Source organism: Bactrocera oleae, chromosome 2 (genome assembly GCF_042242935.1).
Source record: "Bactrocera oleae isolate idBacOlea1 chromosome 2, idBacOlea1, whole genome shotgun sequence".
Taxonomy (NCBI): Eukaryota; Metazoa; Arthropoda; class Insecta; order Diptera; family Tephritidae; genus Bactrocera; species Bactrocera oleae.
In genome coordinates this window covers 72,264,301-72,287,138 of record NC_091536.1, presented here as the reverse complement: position 1 = coordinate 72,287,138, position 22,838 = coordinate 72,264,301, and the positions used below count along the sequence as shown (strand labels likewise).

At 35.0% G+C, this 22,838-nt stretch overlaps 1 protein-coding gene across 10 annotated transcripts in view; it reads right to left on the bottom strand.

Moving 5' to 3' along the window:
* Positions 1-19,550, bottom strand: part of cpx (synaptic transmission protein complexin) — a 316,297-nt gene extending 296,747 nt beyond the window's left edge. For 4 of the 10 annotated variants that reach the window (XM_036368047.2, XM_070105626.1, XM_036368055.2 and 1 more), the window contains exon 1: positions 915-1,515. The gene's annotated coding sequence lies outside the window, so the exon portion shown is untranslated. Of the gene's footprint in view, positions 1-914; positions 1,541-16,927; positions 17,241-19,026 lie in introns of those variants that run through there. The other 6 variants (XM_036368048.2, XM_036368038.2, XM_036368035.2 and 3 more) reach the window with 5 other exon arrangements.
* Positions 19,551-22,838: the final 3,288 nt, after the last annotated feature.

The window sequence follows — 22,838 nt, the reverse complement described above, 5'->3', positions numbered from 1 at the left end:
AATATATTCATCTAACCTCCAAACCTTTGGTACGCTGTATTAATAATTATGGTTTCGCCTTTAGTTATGCAAATATTTTTATATTTTTTGTATAATTATTTTAATGATTGGTTTTTAACAAACCCCAAGGAAGAAACAAGCTGAATTTTAGGTTGTCTCCTTCATGTCTCGAAAATGGAACCTTTGTCTATTCAATATACATTTATTTACAAAAACACCTAAAAGTATGCACATAAAAGCTTGATAAGCATTCGTCTTAGCTTCACTCATGAAGTACTTAGAATTTTTTTGCAAACAAGCCTATTTGCCAATTTTTTAAAAGATAGTTAGTAGAAAAACCATAATCACAATTGAATGTAGAAAAAGTAGATTTTCTTTTCAATAAAATTTCATAATTTTCTGGAGTAAACAAGTTGCTAAAAGTTTCTAAAAAGAAGTAGACGTAGATGAAAGCTATATACAGAATCACATTCAGAACGCCTAAGCTTAAACTTAAATATAACAAAAAATTCTGAGTAGGATGTCGATTTATATACAATATTATAAAGTTCTATATATGCGTAAAAACATAAAACTTAATAGCTCTACTTGGCATACTTTAAAAAGAGACCAGGTGTCCCAAGCCTGTCTTTAACACAACTGTAAATATAGCTACCAGCAAAAGTAAATAGAAATTGTCACGAAATTACAAATCATTCAAAAAACTTAATTATTTGTGCCTAATTGTAGGCAAACTTTTTTGGGTTCAATAGAAAGAAAGTTATTTTTAAGCATAGTTTTAGTTAAATTGCTACCATATAACTATTAATAAAAATTATTTACACACACATATTTATACAGTCAGCAATTACATAAATTACTTAAAATACAAAAAATATACAAAAAGCATTAGACAACCATGACAAGCGACTAACCGGAAAGATGGAAGAAAACAAACGGAAAAAACCGTAAATTTTTTTCACTACGTGTTGTCCTCCGGCTTGTGTGGTTTACTTCACCTCACGTTGCATATGCACCAACCGAAAGAAAAAAAATGATGTTTGAGCTGCGTTAAAGGCTTCACTGTTTTCGGCTTTGCAAACTCTTTACCGCTATAGGCAGTACCAAATCACCATATCAATTGAATAGAAAACAAGACGGCTTTAGATGCGTTTTACAGCTATCCTGCTTCGTGCCGCTTCTTAAACACCAAACAATTTTATCGAATTTTTTTTTGTCTTACTTATTTTATGTACTAATCAGTTTCGCCAGTAAGCTATATTGTTCTTTTTTGACTATTTTAAAATTCAATTTGCGATTACTTCACACGCTTTCAATTAGTTTGTCTTTTATTGGCTTGCTAGCAGGAGCTCGTTGCTGACGTTCAGAGACGATTGGATTCGATACGAGTTTATGCTGTGCGCTGTGCGCCGTGCGATACACTTTTCTGTCTGTCTAACACTGTGCTTCTGAGGCTATGTGGTGCTGCTGCTCTGCTTCGTGCGCACTCTTCTACTGCCACCTAACGGTAGTGCTCCCAAAACTGTAAGGCGCACCGCCATGCAAACACATGTACGAGTACGGCTTTTCGGTCGTGTGTTCGCCAGTCTCGCTGTCGCCGTTAAGCGGCCGTTTGCGAGGCAGCGATGTGTGCTGGTACCTATTGGGACGACAGCGATTGTAAGTACGATGTTGGCAACAACAGCGAACACATATACACAAGCCCTTACTGTCGTTGTTTCCTACCACCGTCGTTAACAGCGAATATTATCGACGATGCGTCGTCAAACGCTACCACAAACAAGCGCTCGTCGCCGTTCAATAGCGCGCTTTCGTGTCGACAGCAATCGTTTCATAACATGTTCGTATGCCAAGCAGCAACGACGCTAATGAAAGCAAAAACAAAATATCGAAGAACATTTTCATCAAAGAAAAAACATGTTCAACTCGAAGCATACTTTTCGACCGTCAAGCATTGGCGTCACCGTCCGCATGAGCACGACACGATTGTGCGCTTCGCTCACACGTGCATTCATTCCACCACTCGACGTTCGTGCACCGACAAACTCGCATGCCGATATACCAAACGCTTTTGAAATGTAAACAACAACAACTCGCTCGAAAATGTCGAAGCCTTTTACGCAATGTGGAGCTCGAAATTGAGTAAAATAAAAATAATAATAGTCCTCACTTTGAGTAACCTTACATTGGCGCTCTGGTACTCTCAGTTTTATGATGTGCGTACGCGCTCTTTTATCGCACTACTAGCTTCGCTATAAGCGCGAGTGAGTAAGCAAGCTTATTGGCTGCAGGTTCTTGTATTTGTGAAAACGCTTCAGCTACTGTCTTTGCCGCTTTTGTTTCTCTTCGCCAACAATTGTGTTATCAAAAAGGTGAAGAAGCATGTGGGTGGGCATAGCTCAGGTTTGCGCTCAAAACTAGATTTTTACCATTACTATTTTACTCACATTTTACTCAGCGCTTCTTTAAGGGGAAAAAGTTCATTTCGGCGCTCAACTCAACTCAAGTTGAGTCAGTTGAGAGTAAGTTAATTTCACTCTGTTAAGTTTATCTCAAATATTTTAACTTGGAAATACTCCGACTTGAGCTACATATAGTATTATGAATTCAAATACTATTTTTATCATTATTTGTAAGAAAAACTTAAAATTTGGCGGGACTTCTTTGACTGCGAATCACGAATTATTAAAAACAAAATCATTAAGGGAACTTTTCTGGCCACAAAACATCTGATATTACAAGTAAAATTTCGAATTATTCGTATTAAGAGATGCCATTTATGGTAAGCTAACGGATTCATAATGTTGCCTACATTTAGGAGCAAGTTGAATAAATTTAAGAACGGGAAGAAGCGCAAAATCTTTAAAATTTTACATTTTTTGGACAATTACCATTTTGATAAAAAATTTTCTAAGTGATTTTTTTGGAACATTGGTATTAATTCTTCATAAAGACGCTCATATTAAATGTCTTCAGTTAATGGTAAGAATATTCCAGCTCAAGTCCTTATGCTTATTATTTCAGGAAAGATTAGAAACTTAAAATATTTAAGAAAGTTCTTAGCGCGAAATGATGATAATTATGATATTCACTGATTCTTTGAAATGGAGTTACAGAAACTATCTGCAATTTCGGCAATAATCTACAAAAGATACATTTATACACATGGTATAACTCCTACCAATAAAAAAGGCGCTTGAGAACTTATTGCATTTATTTTTATTTATTGCTAATTGATTTGGTATTTTGATATATGGGGAGAGGCGGAGAGTGAAGTGGAACCCTTGTGAGTCAAGTCGTAACTGAAGCCAATTTAAATAAAAATCGGATATTTTAATGATGAAATTGTAAATCTTCCGGATCAAATGCTATCCAGAAAGTGTAGATTTTCTGGCAGTAACTGCTTTTGAACTGAGTATAATGTTCCTAAGTGTAACTCATGTCTTATTACCTTATTTGTGTTCTGAACTATTGGCTCAAGGAAAAGAGAGTAATTATTATTTCTATTTTTAAAAGTTTCTAAATATTACACATATATAGATTTAAAAAATATTATAGTAAAAAAAAATGTCCATACAAAATTGGCATTGCATTTTTTTATAAAATAAATTTTATGATCATCCTTAACGCTTGTTTAACAAAAAAAAAATTGTTTTCAGTTTTTAAAATAAAATTCTAATTTACGAACGAAACATACTTTGGGCCGCAACCAACTTTTCTTCATTATTCTGCCACTGACACCCACTTCAAAATGGAAAGTACACTTACTTGGCAACTCTTGAAACTTTATGCATTCAAATTTATGCCAAATAGACACAGACACATACACATGTATAAGCCAACAGTGGGAACCTCTTATCAGCGTGTGCTTATCAGCTTTCGAATGCATTTAGGGCTACAATTCAATTGCATACTTTTAGGCGAACAAGCAAGCGCATGCGCAAAGAGAATTAGAGCATGCGATAACAACAACCAATGTATGAGTGCGGCTGTGTGGTGGAATGTGGTGAATGTGGCCTGCTGCTTCACTTATTTTATGTGGCACACAGTATCGATTTGTTATTGTAATTTGTTTATTCTTTTGCTTTCTTTGCCATTTCTTATTACAATGGAATATGTTATTGTTTGCTTATTTGGTTAAGTCTGTGTTGGCACATTTTACTAGGGTAGTTTCAAATTTGTGATGTTGTTGTTACACATTTGATTTTAGCGTGCGCTTATGTAAGCGGTTTGCTCCACATTTAACAACACACACTCATTTAACAAGAGTGGACGGTTTTACAATTATACTAAAAATACCTTAGTTTACAATTATAAAAAGATTTACAGTTATACTTAAAAAAAATGCCTCACAACTGAATTATAACTTTTTTGGATCTGTTTTTATTTTTGTTTTTGTTTTGTGATTGATGTACTTTTTCGTGCCAAATGTAAGCAAGGTAACTTTCAGCTGCAACAGCAATCATCGGCGCATATGCATCGAAAGTCAATAAGCGCCGCGCAAAAGGAAAAACTGTGAAGTTCACAAAATTTTTGATTGCTCCAGTGTTGTCCGCTGCATGCCATTGCATTTCTGCATATCAAGTTTTGGATTTGTATGCTTATACCTGCGTATGCGTGGCGTTCCACTGAGAATAGGCACGCAATCTATATTTGCACTTGTACTTTTCGATTTTTTTTTTTGTAATTTTTTCCAACTTTGTTTACGCAACTGTGCGTGCGTACGTGATAAATTTGGCAGTAAGCCAAACAATCTCAATTCTAAAGGGACTTGGCGCAGTGCCAATATGCGTATGTAAAGCTATGTGAGAGTGTGTATGTGTATGCGGGCATGAACTCAGAGGTTACTTCCGAGGTAATCAATGCCACGAAAGGTCAAAACAGGAATATATAAGTAAACAAAGACAATCAAGGTAAACAAATCACGAAAGTGTAAATAGTGTTCAGCAAGAAGGGGTAATCGTAAATAATTGAATGAAATACGAAAAGATGCAAAAATATATACTAAACCAAGAAGAAACGTTTACCACGGCTGCACCGAAGCTGTAATACCCTGAAAAACTATCATTGTCTTAGGCAATAACGCATGCCAAATTTCATTAAAATATGCTCTCAGTGTTACAACCATCGTGATAAACTTAATATTGAACAGGGTATATAGTAGGTAGAGTATGAGTAGAAATAAATGATAAATGTATCTTACGGTTACCAGATGTCATAAGCATGCAAATTTCTAATGTTTCAAAGCTCTAAACGCTCATCAGAAAAGATAATAAAAGCTCACCATTGAAGAATATCTTTTATGCTAACATTTCCGATGGAAAAAATCATGCAAATATTCATTGTTTTCTCTTAAACAAATTTCAAAAATTCAACGCTCTTTATGAAAGCTCATAAAAGTTCCCCATTGAAGAAAATAAGGAATCTTAAAGTTTAAAGTGCTTGAAATCATGGAATTATTAAAATCACACATCTCTAAGCCCTATTTATGAATGATCTGCATTGCACAAAATACCCCACTTCACAGTTTCACAGGGTTAATTCATATGAATAACAGTTGATTTCCCTTAAAAAAGTTACACATATTCAAAAGTTCATTCATGAAAAGTCATCTTTAAAGAAAATAATTTATTTTCCAATGTGCAAATCATATAAATATCCGTTTTTTGCAATTAGGAAAAATTACAAAGGTTCAAGGGTTAATTTTTGAAAGATTATAAAAGCTGCCCATTGAATAATATAACCTAAAGCTGCCAGTAGTCTAAACCATAATAATATCTATTGCTTTCACTCAAGAAATATTGCAAGTATTAATTTATAAAAGCTCTTAAAATCTTCCCATTGATGTAAGTAATTTACCTTTAAGTTTCCACAGTTTCCAATCATACAAATATCCATTGTTTTCAATTAGGAAAAATAATACACGTTCAATAGTAAATTTGTGAATGCTCATAAAAGCTCCCTATTGATTAACATAATTCAAAGCTGCCAGTAGTCCAAATAATAATATTCATTGCTTTCACTTAGACAAAACTACAAGCATTCAAAAGTTTTTTTAAGAAAGCTCATAAAAGCTCACCCTTGAAGGAAATACGAGGCGTTTTCAAAAAATAACATTTAAAATTAAAATTTCGTTTATTTGCAAGGTCCAATTGTAATATTTTTTTATTATGTTGATATAAATGCCCCTAAAGTACTATACAAATTTCAGCTGTATTCATTGCTCACTTTGTCTGCAGCCGCTAAAGTTAAATGTGTTTTTATGAGCTTGGCGATTTTCGTTTGGTAAAAAAAATAGACCAAGGGAAAGAAACACCACTGTAATGATACCCCAGTCTTCACATTCGCCAGACTGGCTCCGTGTGACTTTTTCCTAATTCAAGAAAACCTAAAGGACCGTCGTTTTACAAGCATAGATACATTATTTTTTTAGCACATTTCTAGTGGTGAAAATCATATAAATATGCATTCACTTGCCTGGATTTCAAGTTCCAAAAGCTCATAAAAGCTCTACATTGAAGAAAACAGTTTGTATTAAACTTTCCAGTGACCAAAATTGAACAAATTTACTTTTATTAAAAACAGTTCAAAAGTCAAAAAGCTCACAAAAGCTTAATATTGGCTTGAAATTCTCAAAAAACATATAGAAGCAGGAATATCAAAGAGCCTTAGAAAAAAAATGCTGATTGTAAAGAAATAGAGATAACCTATGTCACCTAGTTGATCTAAATCATCCAAAACTTGAATATATTTTTCTAATTTTACGTTCAACAGTATTGTAAAAGTTCGAGGAGACGCGGGCAACAGATAATGAGCCTGTCAAGACTATTGTAAAATCCCACCCATGCAAGTAGCGCAAATCAAAAGTGTCCCAGCGATCTATGCTCAGCAAGACGCTTCTAGAAGGTCTGACAAGTGAAAAGGGTATTTTCAGCACGAGTGCCTATAGAAAGTGAGGCAAAAGGTTAACTAAGTGAAGGTTCTTACTAACACTTACATAAAAGTCTTGGTTACTGTGTAAGTACTCGCATGAATGACATTTTAGAAAAGTAAAACAAAAAAATGCTCTGAGAACAGTAACATGCCAGGCCATGACACTTTGTTGAAGCTCAATACGGAAAAATGTCAATTCAAGCGAATATAAAAGAGCACATGAGTGGACCCAAAGCACTGCAAAGTGCTGGTGATGGCAACACTAATTGTCTAATTTCCGTTAAAGAGTTGAATAGAACGTCAAAGACAGAGAAAACTGGGCAGGCGAATGCAAAAAGCCAACACTGTGGAATAAAACGAACAACAATGCAAAAAGAGCAAATAACAACTACAAGTGTTAGTAGAGATGAATGAAGCACATCTCTGTGTTCGCCTAAGGTAGTGTGCATGTACATACTTGCCGCGTGCGACCTCGTAGGTATTTGATCAACTTTATATTTTTGATCAATCAAAGCCATAAGCAGAGTAACAAATTTGTAATAATATCACCTTGCATCCCACCCATCTATTTCCTTCAGGGTAGCTATGCATGAAAAATTATGATGAAAGCCCCGTCCCCATGCAAGAAAAAAAATTGTGGTTTTCCACAAAATGTATGAAAATTCAATTAACAATACTCGAACCAGAGTGGGGCCTGCCTTAGCTGTAGGAGATTGCATTACTACCGTGTCTCTGATACCCTACTATGTGTTTCAGATTCATCACAAGTTTTTTGCCATTCACAATGCCTGCAACTGACACACATACAAGCACATGGCCATCTAAGGCCTTCAGTCCTCTTCGGTTTGGCTAAATTGCCAAACTCATTTACTCTGTCATACATCTTTGTGTTGACGAGTGTGGGTGTGAGTGTAAAGTTGTGGGAAATACATTGCTGGTTATTACAAATTGTCAGCTGATTTGCACAAATGTTCACAAAATTGAAATTTCCGTTTCGGTTTCATTAAATGCCACAAAAATGAAAAAGCCGAGCAAGAATTGGCAATTGTGCGAGTAGAATGTATGAAGGGTTCGCAATGCGATTGGAAATTGATAGACACTATCTAAATGATTTTGTGGCAAAAAAAGCTGTTGGGCTTGTGAGAAGAGATAGAGAAATATGTGCATATGTATTTTCTGTATGAGAAATGTGTGCAATTTATAAATATATGCTTGAAATATTGACAACTATCTTGGTAAGTGCCGGATATAAGTAAATGTAAAGGAAGTAAACCAGGAAAAAAGGTTTCCCTGGCTAACTATGAGCACTTTTAAGCATTGATATCAATGTGATAGGGTTATTAGGGCTAACTAAAGGGTGTTATTTATAGAGGTATAGAACTTTAAATTGCAATAAAACAACGTTGGATTATTCGATTGACATGAATTTTATTTATTTGAAAGATAGTTTTGTGGCATTACATTTAAAATACGATTTCTGGCATATGACCGCCACGGCTGGCTCGGACTTAGTCCAATCTGGACATCCAGTTTTTGATGACTTTTTCGAACATTTGTGGCCGTGTATCGGCAATAACATAGCGAATTTCGTCTTCCGAATGGTTAATTATTTGTGGCTTATGCGCATAGACCAATTACTTTACATAACCCCACAGAAAGTAATCTAACGGTGTTAAATCACAATTTGGATTTGGAGAGAAATTTACAGGTCCAAAACGTGAAATTAGGCGGTCTTTCAATAAATCGATTGTGGCACGAGCAGTGTGACATGTTGGGCCGTCTTCACTCCAAATGCTGCAGTTTTATTTGTTCACATAGCCATTCAACCAGAAGTGCGCTTCATCGCTAAGCACGATAAAATGAACGTAGTGCACGATACGTGTTCCGCACAGAACCATTATTTTCGAAATAAAATTGCCCTATGTTCAAGCGTTGTTCAGACGTGAGTCGATTCATGATGAATTGCCAAACCAAAATGAGAATAAATCACTTGACAGCTGTTAAATCGGTCGCCATCTTGAACAGTAATGCCAACTTAAAGTTATATACCTCTAAACAAACACCCGTTATATTCTTACTTTTTTTTAAGGCGTGCTGAATTAAGATTTTCAGCAATTTATAGACAACCACAAGTAGTTTCAATATTAGGGATAATAAAATAAACCTGACTTCATTTGACATAAGGCATATCGAAGAAACTAATTACTTTTAAGTTCATAGCAGTCACACAAACATGCATTGCTTTCAGTTTTTGAAAAAGAAATGAAAGCTCATAAGGGGTCACCGGGGTTAGCTTTCGCTAACAAAGCTCCAAAAGGTCATTTAAGAAAGTTGTCATACAAAACTCAACTTCTTTCACCTAAAAAAATTACAAAGCTTAAAAAAACAATTTTAAAAACCTTTGAAAGCAAGTTTATGAAACTAACACTGCTTTGTTTTTAGATAAATTAAAAAAGCATCAAAATCACATTTACTAAAGCTCATGAGAGCTCGCAGTTGCAGATCAGAATATAAGTTTCCCCGTTCCTACGACAATCAAGTCTACGCAACCGGAACGGACCCGGATTCTATCCGGCCAAGGACTGTCAACTCGGTTCTACCGTTACAACAACAACAACAAAATATATGTTTTCATTGTTCAAAGTCTGACAAATATTCAGAGCTTAGACTTAAACTTGAGAAGGTCTTTTGCAAAAGCTTAGGAGACCACACCATTACCCCATATTTCAAAAATTATATGAAGAAAGAGATATGTTTTAACGCTACTTACCAAAGATTGAGTTAGAATTATGTAAGTCTTTGATATTGGAGACGAGAAGCGTTGCTTCTAATTAACCTAAAACTTTCAACCTAATATCAGGTAATGTACTTAGTTGGGAAAGAGCTTATATTCAAATTAAATAATTGGTCAACGAACTGGCTTCGCTTTGAGATTACTTCTTTTCTGAGCTTACTCAGTTATCGTGGAACTGATGAATCTTCAGCAGTTGAACGGTGGAACTAATTTTGTGTGTCAAGCTTCAACCCTCAATAAATTCTTAAAAGGATTACGATCGGTTCGTAATTTTTTGAAAGCCTTATTACGAGGTAATTTTTGTATAGATTTGAGGTTATGACTAAAGGAAAAGAAATTTCTTCCTCTTTAGTTATAATATAAAAATAAATTTTTGTGTTTCTCTAACAAAACATGTGACCAAATTGAAATTAAAATACTTGCACACTATCTCGTTACAAACTCGTTGCAGTATATACATATGTACATATGTGTATGGGAGCATTTTTATTGATTTATGTACTTAAGTAGAAAATTGTAATGTCCCAACATTTGCAACATCTCTGATAAACTGTATGCCCTCATTTACTTTCAAGGGCACGTTGTATGTCAACATTTATGTACATATGTGTTAGTGTGCCGAACATATGGCATGTAAGCAACGCTGAGTAAAGTAGGCGCTGATGACTGGTGAAATTCTGTCAAGAATTTAACGTTATTTTTGCCGTTAGTCGCGCAGAAAAGCTTTCAATTTACGTCAAGTGCTATCTGCATTCACAACGCACTCGATGGTTGTGTATTTAAAAGTGGGAGCGTAGTCGTATGCATGTGCATTATGCTATAGAAAAGCAGTTAAGTAACTTATACGCCACGGTAGCTTGACGCTGGGTGATTCCACAATGATTACATGAGAATGTGCACACACTCATATTTTAGTGTGTGTGAATGTAATAATATAATTTAATGCATCAGAGACTTTGATGGATTATGTTATAAGTAGTTATAAGTACATAGCGAAGTTTTGAATAAAAGCAATCAATCAGAACATTGCTACAACTATTCTGCAAAATTCATAGGAAAATATTTAAATTTTTGTGCAACAATAATATGAAGTTCCATTGAGTTTTTGAGCTAAAATCTTTCTAAAAATATTTTTATTAAGAAAAATATAATTTGTTTGCCGAGCTCTGTAAATTACATTCCGCATTTGTTTCCCTCCACTAATTTCTTTATTGCTCTGTAATAACCCTACAAACACCCGTTTATATATACACGTTTATATAGCTATAGCTACTTCATATGTCAAAATAATGCACGTTTATCCCTTACCTTTTTTTCTATTTTCTCCACTTTTTTCCTACGCTTCAATTTAGGCCGACACGTTCGCTTTAGTCACTGACGCCTTAAGCCGTTTTGCCAGCTCCATTATTTTCTCATCAGTTTTCTTACATCATCCGTTTACTATTTGTTATTCTTATTTTTATTGTTCACTACAGATGTTGCATTAATTGATGAGCTTACCCTAAATGGACATCACGTGTCGCTGACATCTCGAGCTGGCCATGTTCATGCCAAATAAATAAATGAGGGCAAATCAGAAAAACCGAGAAAGGAAAGCCCACAAATCTGTTTATTTGGATGTGAGTAGGTACTTTTTATGTGCAGCAGTGAAATTGGGCAGCCAATGTGATTTTTCGTGTAATTTATATATAAATTTATAAATATATTTTTAATAGCATGTATATATATATAATAGACAGTAGTTGGTGGGTCTATAGAAAGTATTGAATTTTTCCACTTACAGATTTCTGTATTGTTCCGCACTTAGCTACTCTAATGGAAAGATAATATATGGAACATAAATTTTAACAAAAATTTTTGAGGTTTTATTAGAATGAATTGATCTCAATCTAATTTACTTGCATAATTCATCAGAAAATCACATTATTATTGGCAGCAAAATTACTAGCTTTTTGAGTTGATTTTACTTAATATAGACAGTCATTCAGAGTTCAACTCATCTCGTCATGCTGACATTTATATATTTATTACTCCATATCTATCTCGAATAGGTTTAGGTGATACAAACAACTGTTAATTGAACAAAACTATTATACTCTTTTCAAATAATGTATACTTCCGAGTATTATAATTAAAAATAAACTGAAAATCAAAAGTAAATATCGCCTTTTATCTATGTAATTAATATTAAAAGCAACTTAGCATAAATTTATTCAAATTTTTGCAAGGAACTCCTTGATTTGAAGAATATTTTTCATAACTTTAATGCCAAATAAATACAAATTAGTAACTAATTACTTAAATTGGGGGACACTTTTTGCTTTTGTCACTTGCCGATTGAAAATTCTTTTACAACAAAATCTCTTACGAATTCGCAAAATTTTGATTTCTTGCGAAGTCATTTGTGAAATGGCTGAATTTTTACAGTGAAATTTTGAGCAAAATTATTTTAATCAAATTAAGCGATAAAAGAGATGACAACAATGCAAACAAAGAAAGCAGACCCTGGGCAATAAAGCGAGCAAGAAAGGTACGGAAGAAAGGAAACAAGATTTTCAAAAAGTGACGCAGCACAAAAGCCATAGCTGAAGACCGGAAAAATTAGCATACCGAAAAGTTTAGGAAAGAATGCTTTACACACTCGCTAACTCACTCCACAAAATAGACTCTTATAGACCCACTAAGAAGAAGAAGCACCAGAAAGAGTTATAAAAGCGTGAGGAGAAATATAGAGTGACTTAAGAAATCACTGGCATAACTGAACGGAAGCAGCGAAGAAGAAACAACGCGCACACAATGGAGATGTGAAGCAAAGCAAAATACGCCAGGATAAGGCAAAGCACAAAGAGTAAGTTAAGTAATCAAATCTGTGCAAGGCAGACAAGCAAATAAGTCAGCAACAAAGTAAACATGTAATTCGGCAAATACTTTTAACGCAAAAATAAATGCAGTAGAGCGGGGAGTGTAGGAAACATGAAGTAAAAGCGGCTCATGCTGGTAGGCGATTGTGCGAAATTTGTTACGCAAATTTTTACAGGATTAATATTTGCTGAAGCTGTGAGGTAAATGTAAACAAAGTTTATCGATGTTTACGAAAATCATAATAAAGCGCCTACACGCGAGTGCGGGGTGGGCAGAACAATATGCTTGCTTGAATTTGCATTGTGATTTCGAGCGACAAAAATCGACAGAAAACGCCAAAAGCTGAATAAAGCGGTCGGATGCAGTCATCGAGCTGTGGTGCTGGTGGTTTTTGATGGCGCCACAGTCACTCGCAGCGACGATGCGTGGGTATGAGTAAATTTATTACATATATGAAAGTGTGCGCCCACAGTGGGACAAATTGCAACATTTATAAATAAATTTTAGAAATTTTATTAACATTAGCATTTGATACAGAAATTCCGAATATTAATATGTTTAAAAATTTTCAAGAGTTTAAGGAGCGGTATGTGAAAATTTTTATTATACCCTGATCAAGGTATATTAAGGACCTGAGTCGATTTAGCTATGTCCATCTGTCTGTATATAAACGAACAAGTGCTTAAGTTTTTATCTTCCGAAGAAATTGTTCAGATCGGATATCTATAACATATAGCGGTCATATAAAATGACCGATCGAACTAAAGTACTTGTATAAAATACTTGTTTATTTGACGTAATATCTTAACGAAATTTGGCAGAAGTTATTTTCTAGGGCAACAATGTATTCTTCGAAGAAATTGAAGATCGGATTAGTATAGCATATATGTAGCTGCTATACAAACTGAACGATCGAAATCAAGTGTATGGAAAAGTTTTTTATTTAGCAAAGTATCCTCACGAAATTTGCCAATTATTATTATGGAATACATTGCTACAATCTCTAAACATATTGTTCAGATCGGATCACTTTATCTTATAGCTCCCATATAAACTGACCGGTTAAAATCAAGATACGGAACTATTTAGACCCCTTTTTGCTATAAAAAATACACCTGTGAAGGGTACAATTGCTTCGGTGCCGTCGAATCAATTTTAATTAATTAATTTTATTTTATTAAAAAATAGTAATTTTTTACAGAACCGTTATTTCTGCTTGTTTACCAAATGTTATTAAATTATAATTATAGAATTTGACTTTAAAAAATAGTGCTTGAAATCATGAGTTTCTCCAACAAAATTTTGGTGTAGGGAAAGCGGTTCCCATTTTGAACAAAATTACACCGAATTGGAACCGAAAAATATTCTACAAATTGGAGAACTGTCACACATTTTAAGAAGGTAAACTCAGGTAATAACCGGAATGCAATTTTTTAACCGACACTGTTTTCGCGAAATTCCCGAATGCTTTAAAAAATTGTATTCAAAAGCTATAACATAATTTCTTTTATATATGTTTTGATTCTCTACTTCTCTAGTGACAGTTTTACCCGCATATAAATTAAAATTTTTTCCGGTTTCGTATACTCGACTATCGTGGCATCGGATCGTACAAATGTTCTATCAATCAATTCGCCTAACAAGGTGAATTTTTGATAATAGTTCATAGGTAGAAAATATGTCGAGGAACAAATATCGTACCGACTGGGAATAGTTCTATCAGCGAATAAGAGCATGAAAAGAGAAACTCTAAAAAAAATCGAATATAACAAAAATTAAAGCTATAGAGAAAATAATTGATTACCAAGCTATGTCAATTAAAGCCTGACTTTGTGTTAAACTTGACTTTTCATTTATAGAACTGCATTCAGTATTATTTAATCTTACTAAAGTTTTAGTGCTGGAAACATAGTTAGCAGTAAAGCACACAATTTATTGTTATTGTTGTTGTAACGGCACAAAATTTTCTTCAAACAATATTTTTAAGGAACTCTAGATCCATTTGCCGTACTAAAATTAGTCTCCATTTAAGTTAGGTTGAACTAATTATCGAGGGAACGATCTGAAAGTTAAAAATTGTAGACCTTAATGAAAAAACATTGCACCCAAAAACAAATCTGTAGTAGACCTTAAACATGTATGGTTATTGTGCTCATTCAACACGACGATTTGGTTCATTGTGTTTCTATCCACAGTGGGATCTAATGAAAATTCATATAACAAACCACATATGTATATAAATGCGATGCATAGCGGCGACGGTTGGCGCAGCGCAAAAATATGTTTATTAATTCTATGCATAACTGCAAAGCTCAAAAAAGAAGACACGAGTGCGACATTGTTAAAAATGCTTCGCTACATTTATTATTTTATCTTAGAAATCTAATTTTGCTTAAATAGATACATTGTTGAGATATCATAATCTGAAGATATAAGACCATAAAACATGATTTAAACCCAAAACAATAATTTTTGAAATACTCAAAACCGTGTTATGCTGTTTTTCCTCATAAGCATAGGAATTATCTCTACAACAGCATTCCTAATTATCTCTTTGGAAATATTATTAATATTGCAACCACAATAATTATATTTTTTGTTTGCTTCAATAGTATTTCCGTCATTCTTTTAAGTAAGTAATTGTATTCTCCTCTTTTCCTCTTCTCACGAAGTCAAAACATTTAGAAAAAGCAAATATCTTTAATTAGAAACAAACAGCAGTAAGCTTTTATACCGATAACCACTGTGCGTACACAATTGCAGAAATGCGGTTTTCTCCGTTGGCGGTCGATCGCTGATAAAGAGGCTTTAGAGTGGCCTTTTGAATAAGCCTAACAATGAGGCAATTGTTTACATGTACAACCACGCAAATGTGCGATAGTGTGTGGGCACACATATGCATACAATTTACAATTACACAAAAAGCCAACACATACAGCTTAATAAATATTATGTATGTATATATGTATGTATAAGTGTATGTAAAACAACAAAACTATACACGCAAACACACACCGAAACAGCTAACACCAACAACTAGCAACCAACACATTTAGACTTACGGAGAGTGCCAGAGTCAATGTGGCTAGGCTCGCGCTGACGATGACTAGGACGACGCAATACCGTTAGCGATGACGTGCACTTTAGACTGAGGTCGGGGTCGCTGAGGCGCCGATTCGACCGTGGGCTTAAGTTAGCACACAGCCAACTGAGACAGCAGCAAGATAGTTGAAATGGAGGAGTTAGGGATAATGACGATGAAGTCGATGGTAGGCCGGTGGATTAGTGGGTCGCCGCTTTGTATAAACCGGTGCGCTGGCGATGAAGGTTATACACACAAGTGTGTTGTTTTTGTCAACTACTTAATGCAACTACAACTACAACTATAAACGCATACAAGCAACCGTGTGTGTGTGTGTATGTGTGTGAGCGCTGATTGTGACGGGCAGAGAAAAGGTTTCAAGGGTGTGGGCCTGCACAATGTTCGCTGCTGATGACGAAATTCCTTTACCATTTCCTTTTTTCGCTCACTTTTGTTGTATGCTTTTGTTTTGCAGCAATTTGTTCTTTACTTTTTGTTTATTTTTTGTTATTTTTCGTATTTTTCCTTGCGCTTCTTCAGGCGTTGTGATTGCGTGAATGCTTTATGCCAACAATTCTGACAATACACTTGGCGCCTCAGCGGCTTTAGCGACGGCGGCGGCGGCGGCTACACCCTATTTACCGTTAGCAGCACTACCCTCATAGTTTGCTCTAGTATCTGAAATTGCGAATGTGTCTGCTTGCTATCTGCTTTATATTGCGCTTCAATGTGTTAGAGGAAACTATTATAGTGTCGCGGCAAATTGATGTTATTAGTCGTTGTTGTTGTTGGCGTTATGATGACGTCGTCGTCGTCGTAGTGGGGGAAGGGGTCGCGGCGGTCACAACGTGTGGCACGTTTTATGGAGACACGAGTGTGTTTATGTGTGTGCGTTGCGCGTGAATTCTACAAACTATTTTATTGGTTAACAGGGAATACAGCTTACAACTATACAAACAATTTTTTTTAAATGCTAATAATTTCCAAAACTATTTTCGCTACTTATTACTCAAATATTGGTGTTTCGACTTGCTTTAGATATGCATTTAGTGCTGCTTACTACCAAATTCAGTTGAAAATTTCTAGCAGAAGACTTTTTTATCGTTGTGCTGGTGATGTGTAGTTGGTAACGCGCTTGCGTTTTTTGGTGTTTTTGTTATTATTGCTAATTAAGTTTTGCTCACAAAATGCTAGTTTCGCTTGCTTTCCAGCTATTTTCGTCAAAAATTTCACACACTACAATAAAATTTAGCTACCTTTTCGTCTGGTTGCGCCGACAATAACTTTCACAGGCCACTGCCAGCACTAGAGCAACTCCAAAATATCGACGTTTCTTGCCTCTTTTGTCGCTGCACACACTTTTTACCCTTTTTTTTCGTTCTAATGACCTTTTATGCAATGTCCGCGTATGTTAAAGTAAATTTTATTAGAATTGTTTTACTTCGAATATATATATATTTTTTTTTTGCTTATTTCTTTTATTGAAGTCGGCTTTTAGCTTATGTATAAAAATTTTCACAGTTACTCTTCACACTGCCACTGGCACTTTGTTGTAAACACATTTATTTATCACTCTGTACTTTGCTGCTGAACTGCTGTTTCCTTTGCATTTTCCACGCTGCGCCAAAAACAAGAAATTCAATGTGCTGTCAAAATGAAATCACAGTGTGTTGGCAGAGAGCGATAGAGTAGAAATGCGGCAAAATGAGTGTGAGAGAGAACATGAAATTAGAAGGCAGAGAGCCGTACTGTACAAGTAGAGGACAAAGGACAAAGGCGGACATCAGGTGAAGCAATGAGCAAACAAACAAACTTGAAAAGATGGCGCAATAAGTCAGACCCTGCTGGAAATTGATCAGGAAAATTATAAAGAAAGATTGCAGCTAAGTTATATGATATATACTATATCTCTATATATGTTAGTAAAGGTTCGAGTCAGAAGCTTTTACACGAATGCTTTTAAACCATTAAAGTTGTTTTTTTAACAAAGCTTCTTATAAATATACCAACGTTCCTAAAAACACAATATATTTTATTTTCGGCAAAATTACTTAAGATTGCTTAGAAAAGCATATCCTCCAACAATTCTGTTAGCTCATCGATTTCCGATCAATGCAGCAGTTTCATACGTTGAGAATTTAAAACTTAAAAAATAAAATCTTTCAAACTTGGTCATTAAATGTCTGCAATGGATTTTTATTTTAGTAAGAAATAGAGATTTCCTGAGTCATATGCTAAGACATTTTCAATTTAATATCTTTAGCTTTTTTTATGATACATTTTTTAACGGTTCCTTAAGAGAGATGCCAGAGTTGTCATTTGATGTACCTATTTTGGTTCCCAAGCAAAAAAACAAAAAAATAAACTAGTAAAAGTCAGAGCTTTATAGAACAAAGAGCTGGAAAAGTCTACCAGAGAGACATCAGCCAACTTTTGAATATAAATTTTCGAAGAAGTCTCGTTAATCATAGAAATCCATAAAATATTTAACAAATCTGATTTTTAGAATTTTCAAATCCAGGATTCCAGCTCAGTTCAGAGCAACCACGAGTGAGCGTAACGAGAGAGCGAGATCACGTCAACCAATGTATTCAATTTAGCAAACTTTATTTCTACTGGGCACTTTGTTACGTTTTGAGTTTGTTAAAAGCGCCTGCCACTGAGGTCCTCGTTCTCTCGACGCTCACTGCTTACTTGCTGTCGCATGCATAACAAATTGACCATCATTTACTACCCACACATTTCAACCCAAAAGTACATATACTCCGATATGTGACGTCTGTCAATAACCTCTGCTAGTATAAATGGCGCACACAGTTGCTGTTGTTGGGCGTTTGGGTGTTAGTGGGAGCGTGTTTTCGGCATTATTTTATTTTTACTTATGTCATTGGCTGTCTCTCGACGCAGCCAATTGTCAAACTTCAATTTTGACAGTTAGAGAGTGGACTATAATAAAACTGTAAACATATCCTTTTGCCGAAAGCTTAACGAAAAGCTTCCGAAAGCTTTTGCTGCAGTGAAACAAAATAAATAAATAAGCGTACTGACAGACGGTAGTGAGTGAGATTATGAGGTTAGGTATTTGTTGATTGTGTTGTTTGAAAATAGTAACATTTTATAAAAATGCAATGTGTATTTTTAGACGTTTTGTTGATGTTTTGAGAATATTTTCCTACGATAGCGGTAAACTTGGTAGTGGAGTATAGTAATAGCCACTAAACAAGCAGATTAGTGTAAATTACGACAGTTCAAAGCATATATTTAGGCGCATATAAATGAAAATTCATAACCATTATATGAATGGCGAAAGAAATTTTTTCTGCAATTATATATTACTTCCGCTGCCGGTAATTACCTGTACAAATTCGCTTATGCGTTGATTTGACTGTGTCTGTGGATATATACACACATATATGTATATATATGCAGGCAGATATGAAATTATATATTTACACTAAATATAAGCCATATAAATGTGCCACAACTCGGAACAAAGCATGCATATGTGTTCGAACACACGTAGATGAGATATAACTGCTCAGCACACGGCGTACTACAGATAACTCAATTCATTGATTTTTTACCTTTATACTTATTTTGTGCACAATTTTTTACCGACGTTTTAATTCACGCTTATTTTAACAACATTTAGTGAGACGACGGCATTACTTGTATAAGAACAACACTAAATACACATGAGCGCTTACTTAATACACATACACACACATATGAATATATATGTACACGTAGTACTAACACAACCTTCTTCCGCTTATTAGAATTAAACTTCCTTAATATAATTTTACGATTATTATTATTATTGCTAAAATTTTTGGTGTTTTCGATATGCTGATATTTTTCATTCGCTTGGCGAAATTCACTGCCTCTGCGAAAATGTCAAAAATTAAGTGATTTCCTTTGCTTGCTCATACACTCGCTCGCTTTTTCGCGTTTGCATTCATATTCGTTGTAATTTAGATTTGTATCGCCGTTTATGTGTGTGTTGTGCAGCTTACACACACACACACACACTTTTTAATTTCTTTCCTTTCCTTTTAGCTTCTAGCACATCGCTCACATCTCTTCGCGTATATTCTCATGCCTCTCACTCTTCACTTCACCTGCTGTTTTACTCTCCTTGTGCTTTTGACTCTGATTTCATTTTTCACATTATTCGTATTCATTTTTGTTGTTTGATTTTTACCGCTTTCATGGGTGAGTGGTTGTTTTGGTGTGCCATAACGCCGCCGTATTTGCCACCCCATCGCCTCCCACCATGCTTTGTGAGCACTCTACACCGTTGTTTTGGCTCGTAAAGTAGCTGCAGCCTTATGTGTTAGCATATTTCGTGTTTTACTTTGTTCCTCCTTCCCAGTTATTACTTCCTTTTCTACTTCATTTTATTCATCTTGCTATCTTTCCCACGTTTTAGATGTCAAATAGCGCCACCTGCTTCTTGTAAGTCCTTATTGCCAGATTTTGGTTGTCGATTGTTTGAGCGCATGTGTTTGGTTGTGTTGTCGATGTATTTTCCAGGAAGGAACAATTTTGACTTAAATCAATTATCTTCCTAACCTTTATTTGCTGAAATATGTATGTGTACATTAATCGTTTTTATGGAATATTTGTGGAACCTCCATTATTTGCTTCGGTAATTCCTCACAAATTTTTTAATTAATTAAATAGATTTTTGGAAAGAAAAGTTTGCTCTTATGATCTGCTGTTTAAGTGCTGCTGTTGCTGTTATTAAAATGTAGATGAACAATAGTTCTTACAGTAGCTGTGTAGCAGCAGTGCAGGAGACAGGGAGAAAGTCCCAAGGTTGTGCCGATCATTTGCCTACTCGTATAACGCATTCCGGGCCGTTCTCACTATTTTTTCCGTCCTTGAGAGAGAGTTGTGCTCATGTATCGAAGGGAACCTCCATGGAAATGCGTTTTCTACGGAATTAATCTCAGACCCTCTTACCATGTCCAATTCTGGACTGTGTTGAGACTGTCATAACGGCTAATGGGGTTTATACACCTTCCTGTTATTAATATGGCAATATCGTCTGCATATGCCACTATTTTTGGAGATTTTCCGTCTAAGTTCCTTAATAGTTTATTCACCACTAATGTCCATAGGAGCGGAGATAGCACTCCATAGGAGCGGAGACAGCACTCCACCCTGCGGAGTGCCTCTATAAACTTCCTCACCAGAATAATTTGCTAAGTCAGTTATTCAGCCCACAAAAGTTCGCATGTTATGGTTATGAAAAGCAGATCCAACGAGATTTACGCTCCAGTAGTTTAACATAAATTACATACGAGTATAACAGCTTGCGATTCTACAAGCTCTAAATTTCAGTAAGTATAAGGATCGTGGAATGATATAAAATTCTCATTCAATAATCATGTCAACTATAGTATATTCTTTCGATATTCCGTTCTCGGAAACAAACGTCGAAATATATCATTTATATTCTCAAATGAAGCATGTGAGATCATACAGGCAACATCTGGTTAAAAGAATTGAGAGAATTATTAGCTATTTTCATAGTCATAAATTAGGTTCTAGTTATTCACTTTGACACCATTATTTTCTCATCTACTAACCCTCTTTTTTTCTTCATTTACGAAGCCATTTTGATCAATAAAGGAAATAATTTTTTAAAGGTTTGAAGACACGCCGATATCTTTTATTTTGTATTTTCATTTATTTCAAGTTCAATTTCTATTTAAGTAAGTTTTCCATTTTTCAAGTTTTTCATAAGAATTTCATTTAACATCGTCCGTTGAGTATATATGTAGAACGGGTTTATTATGCGACTCTCAGCACAAAAGGATTTAAATCACTTCTTCACAAAGTTCGAATTCCATGGTAAGGGAGCTACTTCGAAACGTACATATGTATACACATATTAGAATAATAAATCTTAAGTTAAGAATTTGAAAACTCAAGCAGAAATACAGCGAGTAAAGGGCATGCTTGCTTGGAAATAGCTCATAAAATGACGCAGTAAATAAAATACGCACAAAAAGTTGTCGTAGTCAAATTAATGAATTCATAGTAATAAGAATAAAAGCTATAAAATAGGAATTTTTACTAGGCTAATATAAAAGTCCCAGCATGCATCAGCTAAACAAAATTTCTACACAAACGGTTATACATGCATATATATTATATATACTTATATACATATGTATGGGCATGTGAGTTTTCTTGAAAAATTAACTGCTTACATTACCGTAAGTATTTTTATTAATATTTTATATTTCTAATTCAATGCTTTTAAAAATTTAGCAACCGAATTTGGACACATTAAATTCTGTTGAAATTTGTATCAGCTTCTATGACGCCTATGGGAAATAAGCGAGACAGACAAAAGCAACGCTCGAATGGACACGCTTTTGAAATTCTATATTGCCTGCATTGCACGCTACTTTCTTCGACAAACTGACCGGTTTTTGTGTCAGCCGAAGCTGGCGAAGGCATTCAAGGCACTTCTGGGAATGGCCTAATTCAATTGGATTTGCATGAAAATTCAATTCATGCAAAATTAAAAACGATTATGTGTCCGCATGTGACCACTTTTATGGCTGTCACGATGCGATTTAGGCAAGTACTCACATAACAATAAAAATCTAGCACACTGGGTTCATAAAAAACCATCATACCGCTATCTATTACAAGCTGCATAGCTTATGAGTCTTAATTTTATTTATGCACCATTATATTAGTTTTTAATATCGCTCACTTTTACTTGCATCGACAACGATGGAACTTACTCCTGACACTTTCAAATTTGTTTGCTCGGTTATCCTTTTCCAACAGCCTGTCTCAGCGCTTAATTCGATTTGCATGATTAAAATGTAGCATGTCCATAGTTTAAGCAAAATTTATTAAGAGACGATTGGAAACTAATAAAATCCTTGACAATTTGCAACGACTTAACAAGTACTGGACATCAATTCGTTTAACCCGTTTCGCCGTTCGCCCGTCGGCAACAACAAACAACGCTGAATGTTAACTGCTGGTCTGCTGGTCTGCATCGGCATTACGTGAATTTTTTCTTTGTTTTAGCCACCCCTCTGCACTCTTGCTAGTGCTCAGCTAGTTGGGGTAAAAAACAAAACCAGGCAATATTTTCAAGCTAAATTGCATTTTCTTGTAAAGCTAACAAAG